Source organism: Rhincodon typus, chromosome 41 (assembly GCF_021869965.1).
Source record: "Rhincodon typus isolate 14 chromosome 41, sRhiTyp1.1, whole genome shotgun sequence".
Classification (NCBI taxonomy): domain Eukaryota; kingdom Metazoa; phylum Chordata; class Chondrichthyes; order Orectolobiformes; family Rhincodontidae; genus Rhincodon; species Rhincodon typus.
Window position 1 is genome coordinate 968,434 of NC_063372.1, and position 10,613 is coordinate 979,046.

The following is a 10,613-nucleotide window of genomic DNA, read 5'->3' on the forward strand; positions in this document are numbered from 1 at the left end:
CATGTTTCCTTGACTTGATCAATCCACTGTATTAGTCTTCTTCCTCCTGTCAGCCTGCTGCAGTATCTAGTGTTACCTATTTTGGATTGATATGTTCCAAAGATTTTATATCATCTCCCACCTCCAACTGCCCCACTCAATCAAACAGCCTCTTTTCCCCCCATCTCCAAACACTGTTCAAAGAGAAATATATGCACTTTTCAATGCCACTAAGACTAGTCACCTTGCTGCTCACAGCAATGACGCAGGCTAACTTTAACTGTTGTTATGAGGTTGTGATTCTGCGTCCTGTATTGGTTTGTGTAGCCAATGATCTGTGTGTTTGCTGGCTGCATGCAACAATCTTTATAGTTCTGCCTGAATAGTCCCAAAGTTACTGCCTGCATTTGAATCAGTAGATGTGGGTTGATTGTGCATTGCAATCCCCAAGTATGTTTTTGAGGTTATCAAATTTATCCCCTAAGCACTTTGCAGCTTATGTATGAAAAATTACCTGAATAAAGATATTACAAGTCATTTACCATCTGAATGAGGACGCAAGCTAACAGTTGAGAATCATACTGTTCGGTGCAAGTTGAGGAATATTATACATCCTCAAATTGATATATCCAAGAAGTGTCAGCTCTGAGGAAAGTAACTAAGGCAAAATGCTGTTTGACTATGTGAACTATGTCATTTGTCAATGTTACTTTGTTATAAGGCTTAGTTTGGTTCCACTGGCAACAAGCCAAGTTGAGAAAATGGCAGGTGGGTTTGTAAAAGTAATTTGGGTGGATACTTGGTTCAACAGATTTGTGAAACAAAAATGCATTTGACCTGATTGCTAAATTCAAATCAGATTTGATAACTTAATGTATCAGGTCATCAGATGGAATAGAATTTTAATAATATTACATATCAAGCAATCAGCTAATACATTGAACTGAAAGAAATCTGCTTATCGTAGAAAGTGGGTATGCAGGTACAGCATATAATAAGAAAAGCAAATGGAATCCTGGCACTTATTGCAAAAGGACTGGATTATAGAAGTAAAGAAGTGTTGTTACAATTATATAAGGCGTTGGTGAGACCACATCTGGAATATCATGTCTAGTTTTCGTCTCCTTACTTGAGGAAGGATGTGGTGACCCTGGAAGCAGTTCAGAGGAGGTTCAACAGGATGTGATTCCAGGGATGAAAAGACTGTCGTTGAATAGCTTGGTCTTGTACTCGCTGGAATTCAGAAGAATGAGGGGGATCTGATTGAGGTGTATAAAATGCTAAAAGGGATTGATAAGGTGGACATTGAACAGTTGTTCCCCCTTGTGGGACAATCTCAAACAAGAGGTCAGAGATAGAGTCAAAACTGAGATGAGGAGAAACTACTTCTCTCAGAGAGTTGTGAATCTATGGAACTCACTGCCTCCGAGTGTGGTGGAGGCAGAATCAATCGACAGATTCAAGAAAGAAGTAGATATAATGAAAAGCGAGCTAAAGGGTTTTGGGAGCAGGCAGGAAGGTGGAGTTGAGACCAGGATAAGACCAGCCACGATTATGTTAAATGGCGGAGCGGGTTCGAAGGGCTGAATTGCCTCCTTCCGCTCCTAATTCCTATATTTCTATGTTGTGATAGATTTACACAAGTTACAACATGGCATTGAATCATGATGGAAAATATATGGTCATACTATTTATATATTGCAATTTGATTCTCTGTGCTGCTCATAAAGTTAGTGGGAACTGTATATCATAAAGTTCCTTATAAAAGGACTTGCTCATAGTAAATGGAAGGATATATTTTTCAGGAGTGGGGTTTCTTGTTTTGCAACAATGATTTAAGAGCAGATAAAGAAACTGAGGTAATGCACAGTTATGGGAGGTGGTGAGAAGTTTGACTCGAGTCATGAGTATTTATGGGGAGAAATCAAGTGGGAATTCAGTCCTGGGTACTTGATGATTAAAGAATAAGAGGAGGGATATTATGTGTTTGCAGAATGATTAGGAGCCAAGAGTACTTCAGGTCAGTTGAGAGGTAATATGTAGTTGTGGGGTTGAGTATTAAACATAGCAAATAGGTGCAGGACAATTTGGCCCTTCGGGCTTGCTTGACCATCCAACTAGATTTTCGACCCAATGTCATTTTATTTTTCCACATTATGCCCATATCCCTTGGGACCTTTTAATATTTAGAAATCTATTGATCTCTGTCTTTAACATACTCAAAGCTGAGCCTTCACACCCTGCTAGGGTAGAAAATTCCAAAGATTAATTACGGAGTGAAGAAATTCCTCCTTAGCTCAATTCTAAATAGCCTGTCCATTATTCTGAGACTCTGTCCCCTAGTTCTAAAGCTTCCAGCAGGGGAAACATTATTTCTGCATCTACCTTGTTGAGTTGTTTAAGAATTTTGTAAGCTCCAGTGAGATCGCCTCTTATTTTTCTGAATACTAGATAACACGGGCCCAGTTTCCTCAATCTCTCCTCATAGGACAATCTCGCCATTCTGAGTGTCCATCTGGTGAGTCTTCATTGTATTCCCTCTATGGGAAAGTATACTCTTCTTTCAGTATGGAGACTATTGTGGGTAAGTTACCACAAGCTACCTTTAATGTGGCTACTTATTAAGAAATCTCACAGATACTAAACTACTGAAACAATTATTGAAATTGTTGAATATCAAAAATTGACCATCCTAGCTCAAGCCAACCGTAGACGCGCACGGGAATTCCTAGACGCCTGGTTCTCCACCCATAATGCTATCAATAAACATGTGGAATTAGACCCCATATACAAACCCTTGCAAAAATAGAACCAGAAATGACACAAAACACCTCAACAGACTGGATCATATAAAACACTAAGTGGACTAGAACTACATCGCATCATTGGAGGCTGCACTGATGATGTTACCTAGCATGGTGATAAAACGTCTGACGTGCAACCAAACAACAACCTCACAATTATTGAAATATTTTTGCATGTAGCAACCGAAATAAGAACCCTCCAGCAAGTTAAGCCTCACAACACAACTTGGTTATTGCCTGATTAATGGTGGAATTTAGATATGATTCCAAACAACAGTGTCTGTCTCTGGATGTATCCAGGGTTCGATCCTTGTGCAGTGTGGTTCTTCAGAGTTCTGCTGCTGAAGATTTCCAAAGTTGAATTGTTATAAGATTTTCTGTCTTGTTAAACTCATGGTGTGACATTATTTATGACGCTTCTGAAGTCACCAATTCTGTAGCTTGCTTTCTTATCAGGAGTGAAAGCCAGCTGCTCCGTCTTAGCTTCTCTGTTCCTTGTTACATTTGGTATTAGCTGTCTGTTCGAAACACAGCATGTCCTGCCATTAACTCCTTAGAGTCTTCTGCAGGGCAATCATTTGTCCTTGTGGTATAAGGCAGCCAGTCATCAAGCAGCTGTTAAAACAGTTTCTTTATATAGCTTCAATTCCTTCTTTTCCCAGGCATGGCTAATTGGCATATTGCTTTTAATTCCTTGTCCTCTATTTCAGGAAACAATTTATTTCAGAAAGAGTTATTGCTGATTCTTTCAATCCATGAACAGTTACTAACGTTCTGAAGTTTACATTGTCATAAGACCAAAACCGTGTACAATAGTCTAGATACAGTCTCACATTGCTCTACACAACTGCAGCAAGTCATCTTTAAAGTGAGTAACATTTCCTGTACTGCAATGAACAATATCTAGTGTTATGCCTCACTGGGGTAACATAGTGGAAATTGGGCTCTGCTATTCCCAGAATCATCACAAAAGTCCTCAATATAACCAATTTTCAAATCTAGAATGATAGAGAAAATAGGGATCAGATTTCTGTACTTAACAAGAATCACTATTTGTTCCAAGTAATTAGACTCTAGCTACAGATAAACAATTACAAAGTGTCAGCATATGACTCTACTAATTAAAACTCTAATCATCTGATAAACTTTCTTTATGTGCACACAGATTACAGAAACGAAAGAAATAGAGTTGAACATCACAAGAACAGACCTTTCAGCCCACCAAGCTTGACCAATACATGACACCTTTCTAAACTAAAAATGTTTTGCCTCTATGCAGTCTGTATCCCTCTAATCAATTTAAATAATTCAATTTAAATTGAGTTCTGAAGTAAGGTCAGACTGGACTCGAAGCCTTAACTCTGTTCCTATCTGAACAGTTGCTGCCAGGCCTGCTTAGTTTCTCCAGAATTCACTCACGATTTCAGGGAAAGAAATATGTGGAAGGAGGCAAACTGGGAAAGTGTTTCAGCAGTCTTTGTTCACAAGATCTGATGTGTTAGTTTTTTGCCAATCAGGATGTTTCTTCTAGGCTTTCTGTTTCCAAAAGCTTCCACTGGTTTGCAAGAGACTCAGGGCGCTTGTTCACTGAGGTCTCTGACTCATCAGTTAAAGGTTACAACTTAGGGAAACTGCAGAAGGAAAGATGAACTGGGTTTTTTTTTCAGATTTAAAGTAGCTTACTGGAGAAAATGAAGAGAGAGCTCCTGACTGGTGGTTTCTGTCTGTATCTTGTTCCCAGCCCTGTGATGTTCAGTTACTGGAGAACCAATCAAACAGTTGTTGGCAGGCAAAAGGCTTTGTCATCAATAATGGGTCACAAGTCGATTGAACAGCCAACTTCTTGTTGCCAACCAAAGTTCCATCTGAATACAGAAGGTTTCAGCTCCAGTTCATCCTCAGCTTAAACTTGCATTACTGCTTGTTCAAGCAGCTGTTTAAATGATGCTTGGCTTGAATTTTGTGTACTTGATTTTCAAAACAGCAATTGTTAAAACATTGGTTTCAAAAGTTTCTTCTCATTTCAATCAACAATTTTAGAAAGCACAAAAATAATACAAGATAGTCTTTACATTAGACGAAGGTACGTCTTTGGCTGTAAAATGTCTCTGCTTGTGTAAGGTGCTATATAAATGCAAACCTGCTATCAAATTTCCAGTTTTATTATACTAAACCAGAGATATGAAGACTCAAGGACCCTTGTTGTGCCCAGAGGGCAGCAGGGCAGGGTGCCATGCAAGAGAAGAGGTTAGCACATTAGACTTGCAGATCTCCAGTCCCTATTCAAGAAAATTGAAGGTAGGAGGCACAGACCCCTGGGTGTGAGTGCCAATAAGTCTCCCAATAACATGACTCCTACTACCTGGAGGGAGGATCCGCTGGCATTGAGTACTAATTCCTTCACTTCTGATCCTCCTACCCACTAAAGTATTTCAAAAGGTATAACAGCCTCCCTGGGGATGGCAAGTTAACATAGTGGGGTCTCTCCATTTCCTCCTTATCCATCCTGCATCACAGCACATCTGTCTAAAAATAGGGCCTTGCACTATATTGAGACAGCTCACCTAACACCGGTTACTTACAAGCATAACCCTAAATCCAGAAGATCTTAATCTCCACCTTGAAACTCTCATACCCTACATCTCTTAGTTTACCTTTCTCAAGTCACTTTGTGCATACACCTGAATTGATAGTCTTCCCTCATTAACGCTGTCTTCTTGCAGGAGAAGCTGATGTAGCTTGTCCATCAGAGGTAGGTGACTCGAGGTGGTTTCTCCACTTTTAAATCTTTTAAGAGTGAGCAGAATTCAACTCTGCTCATTCTGTGGGAGTTGGGAAAGTTGGTGGATTCTCGCTAGCGCGAGGTGAGCAGCTAAGACCCAAATGGACTGCCATGTGAAGCAGGACACAGATATGAATTTCCAGCTGTTTCTCTGCTTTCTTAATCTCAGTGGGACAGTTCTTACCTCTTATGGAGCCTCTGTGCTTCTCTTTTACAAATTCACCATAAAATGGGATGGGGTGGTCACAGGAGTAGGAAACTGATGAGGAAGGGGTGGTGAGTTGTTTTTGTTCTCCCTCACATGCAACAATGACTAGGGAGAGGAGATAATGCCAGCCCATCCAGTATTTCCAGCCCTATCATAATGTGCATCAACCCTCGTTAACATCAAAAGACCACAAAATGTAGGAGGAGAAGTAGGCCATTTAGTCTATTGCCTTTGGTTCGCTATTCACTGAAATCATGGCTGAGTTAGACAGATTTTTAATCAGTAAGGAATTCCAGGGTTATAGGGAAAAGGCAGGAAAATGGTGTTGAAGATTATCAGATGAACCCTCCCCCCTCTAATTAGTTTAAATCCCTGTCTACAACTGTTAATTATTTGATTCACTAGGACACTGGTCCCAGCACAGCTAAGATGAAGCCTGTCCCTCCAGAACAGCTTTCTACCCTGGTATTGGTGCCATTACCCAATGTTTGAGCCATGCATTTAACTTAGAGCCATACAGCACGGAAACAGGCCCTTCGGTCTAACTCGTTCATGCTGACCAGATATACCAATCTGACCTAGTCCCATTTGCCAGCATTTGGCCCATATCCCTCTAAACCCTTCCTATTCATATACCCATCCAGATGCCTTTTAAATGTTGTAATTGTACCAGCCTCCACCACTTCCTCTGGCAGCTCGTTCCATCCACGCACCACTCTCTGCGTGAAAAAGTTGCTTCTAAATCTTTCCCCCTCTCACCTTAAACCTATGTGCTCTAATTTTGGACTCACCACCTTTGGAAAAAGACCTTGGATATTCACCCTCTGCATGCCCCTCATGATTTTATGGACCTCTATAAGGTCATCCCTCAGCCTCTGACACTCCAGGGAAATAAGCCCCAGCCTATTCAGCCACTCCCTAAAGCTCAAACCCTCCAGTTCCGGCAACATTCTTGTTAATCTTTTCTGAACCCTTTCACGTTTAACAACATCTTTCTTCTAGAAGGGCGACCAGAATTACATGTAGTATTCTTAAAGTGGCCTCATCAATGTCCTGTACAGCCAACTCCTTGACTTTATTTACCCTATGCCAGTTTACTAGTGGTTCAGGTAGTAATCCAGAGATTATTACTTTGGAGATTCTGCTTTTTAATTTAGCTCCTCATTATTCAGCGAATTTCAGCAGAGCCTCCTTTCTAGTCCTACCAGTGTTGTTGGTACCATAGTTAAAGAGGATGACTGGTTCCTCCCCTTCCTCTCCAAGTTCTTCTCCAGGCTTGAGATGTCCTTAACCCTGGCACCAGGCAAGCAACACAGTGTTCGGGATTCGCGCTCACGGCTGCAAAGAACTGTATCTAACCCTTTAATTATCACTCTCTGCTACCACTGCTACATTCCTATTTCTCCCCTTCCCACCCCCCCAACTTGAATGGCACCTTGTATCAAGGTGTTGTGGTCAGTTTACTCATCTTCCCTTCAGTCCCCGCTCTCATCTGTGCAGCTTGCAAGAGCCTCGTAACCACTGGACAATTGCAAGGGCTGAGGCTCCTGATTTTTAACCCCCTGGGTCCTCATATCTAACTGTTCAAGATGACAGTGGAGAAGCTCGTCTGGTCCCAGCTGCTTTCTTTCTCTTTTTTACTTCTTTTTGCTTTTTCTCTTTTTTTTTTCCTTTAATGCCCGCAGAGTAGCGGGTGGAGGCGGAGGCCTCCAGTAGCAGCAACACCAGGGTGAGCTGGACACAGCTCCACCCTAACCCAGGGTCTCCCAGCAAGCGAGAATTGGGTCCTGGGCTGACTCCCCTGGCCCAAACGCGCAGGCTAAGTCGATGCTCCAGGTCCGCGCCTAGGCCCCGAGCTCCTGAAGGAGCGGTAGCGTTGGCAAAAGGGATGGTGAAGGGTCCCGACAGCCAATGGCCAGCGGCAACATCTGGAGGAGCATCGGATGAGGAACAGGATGTACGGCACCCACACATCCCCAGGCCCATGGCTCCAGTTCGGACGCGACAGTTACGGTTGTGGAGCAACAGAGGCCTGTAAGCGAGACCTCTGAGCCCGTTACAGAAACCCAGGAGCCTATTTCAGAGACTCTGGCTGATGTCAAGCTGCAACTGGAGGAGCAGTGGGGGAGGAACAAGAAGAAAGGAGAAAGATAATTCTATTGCAGTAAAATCTTGCATCACATTCAGTGTTTCAAGATGATGCTGGAACGTGACGACACTTTGTGTATAACACACAAAAAAACACTTTTCACAGTATTTATTTTATGCATGTGATAACAAATCTAAATCATATCTGTCTGAATGCAGTCACGCCCTCCTGGCCCTGATCGCAGACTAATTTTGAATGATCTAGTCTGCGAGGTGTGACCACCCTCTGGATGTAGCGCACAATGTCTGCAGTTCATACTCTGGCTTCTCAACTCTGATCTGAAGTTCCTGGTGTCGGGACCCTTCACCACTCCAGGTATGTTAGTGCTGGATCATATTCGTGTCCAGTAGCTCCCACATATTGGAGCAGCAGCACATCACCGGTCTTGCCATCGTTATCATATTTGATTTAATTTATAAATTAATTCACTACGTTTACATTTCAATGATATTTTGATGTTATGAAAAGAAATAAGTCATCTGCATCAATCTTATACCTCAGTTATTTTAAGAGAAGAAAGAAGAAAAACGCTAGAGACCTAAACACAAACTGAAGACCTGAGTTTTACCATAAAAACTGGACATATTTACTAATCCTACTTACCAATCAGCTGCTCTCCCTATACTCGCATCACGCTGTGGTTCGTAACTTAGCTACTATCTCACTGCAAGTCAGCCTGTTGATCCACACCTTTCATCCCTCCCACCTACCTCTCACTCTGGAGAGTTTGGTGCACTGAATTTCCACTTTGAACAAGGTTCCCAACAGTATACTGACTCAGCCTTTGCCTTACTCTGCTAAGGTCTTACGCTGACCATGTTCCTCCCTAACAACATCAGCACTATCCTCCAGAGGTGTAACCTGTAGTTGTTCCCTAGCCAGGGGAAGCTGCTGTTAAACAAGGGCCATCTGAATCCCATAGACCTTTGATACAGTTCTTGAGTAAATTTGTAGCTCGGGTTGTGGATGCTGTGGTTGGTTCACTTGCTGAGCTGGTTTGTTGGCTCGTTAGTTCGCAGACATTTCCTTACCCTGCTGGGTAACATCATCACTGCAGCCTTTAGGGAAGGAAGCTGCCATCCTTACCTGGTCTGGTCTACATGTGACTCCAGACCACAGCAATGTGGTTGACTCTTAACTGCCCGATGGGCAATAAATGCTGCCTAGCCAGCGACGCCCTCATCCCGTGAATGAATAAAGAAGTAAGAAAGAAAAAAGCCTCTGATGAAAACATAACAGCACTTCATCGGAGGCTGCACTGATGATGTTACCCAGCAGGGTAATGAAACGTCTGTGAACTAACGAACCAACTTGGCGAGCGAACCAACCACCGCTTTGATACAGTATTTGAGAAGCCAGTCATCTTTCGCGATCCAGACCCCCTGCTTACACTTGGAAGAGCTCGAGAGTAGGTGATAGAAGAGCATGTCTAAGTAACCAAGGGAAGAAACACCAGGGTATTTGTCTGCTATTATTGCATGAAAATGAATTGTCCACTAACGGTGCATATAATTATTCATGGAGGTGACAGTCATGAAGGCCAAGTATGGATTTATGTAGCAAGTCTGGTTTATTACTCAAGCTGATGTTGAATTGTAGGCAAGGAAGATAGTTTCATTGTTTGCACTGGTTGTGGATTGGCCACAAAGGGGATCAGACTGCTTCGTAAGAGGTGGGTGATGTTACACAGAAATAAAGACTACAGAGGTAATCTGTGTTGGGGAGCTCCTTGCAACAGTCACTGAGGAGTGCTGTGAGTGATGGTGATTCTGCTGATCTGCTTGCCAGCCGTAACAATGGACAGGCAACCTGGAGGATACTGCAGCATTCAGTCTGACCTCTCCAGGCATTGAAAGTGTACTTTTCACACAAATAGTTTAATCAATGAACACCTCATTGTAACTCCTCTCTGTTGCTGTTCGAGCCACTCTGTTTGAAATTGTTATCCATAGGAGCAACAGCTAGACTTTGCAATCCAGAAGTAATCATTTGACATTCTTTTCAGTGGAAGTTAGAGCTGAATTTCAAAGGATGAACTGCAGGAACTTTGAGTTGTTGTCACGAGTTTTCAGGACATTGAGGAAGCGGAAGCTTATTCTTGTGTCATGTTTATGTGTGTGTGTTTTGTAGGCACCTTCAATTCAATGTAGGTGCTGTTGATCACATTGTGGACCATGGCAAAATGAAAAAAAACAACTTCAGTGAGCCGAGGAAAGAGTTTTGTCCTGTTGTCTGTGGATGAATCAATCGCTGTGACTGCCTGACATGACCCTGTGCCTCAGGTTCTGAGGATCAAGACCGCCTTCACAACCAAACAAAATAATGCAGCCAGCTGCATTAACTTCAGGCCCTCTTGTAGCTGATCACTGAGTTGCGCTGCTGTCCCTTTTACTGTTGTGCACTATACTTAATGCATGGTTTTTCAGAAAAATCTTGAATTTCCTTATGCAGTTTGGGGAAGTCCTGTGATGCAGTGTTAGCATCCCTACATCTGGGCCAGACATTCTGGGATCCAATCCCACCTTTGGACTTGAGAGCCATTGAAGTTGTGTCATAACACAGTCCAAACAGATTGATAATCAATCTGTAAATCCTGCCGATAAACCTATGGCAGGCAATAAGAGCAGGAGAGTTTCCTAGATAGCAAGGTGTAGAGCTGGATGAACACAGCAGGCCAAGCAGCATCAGAGG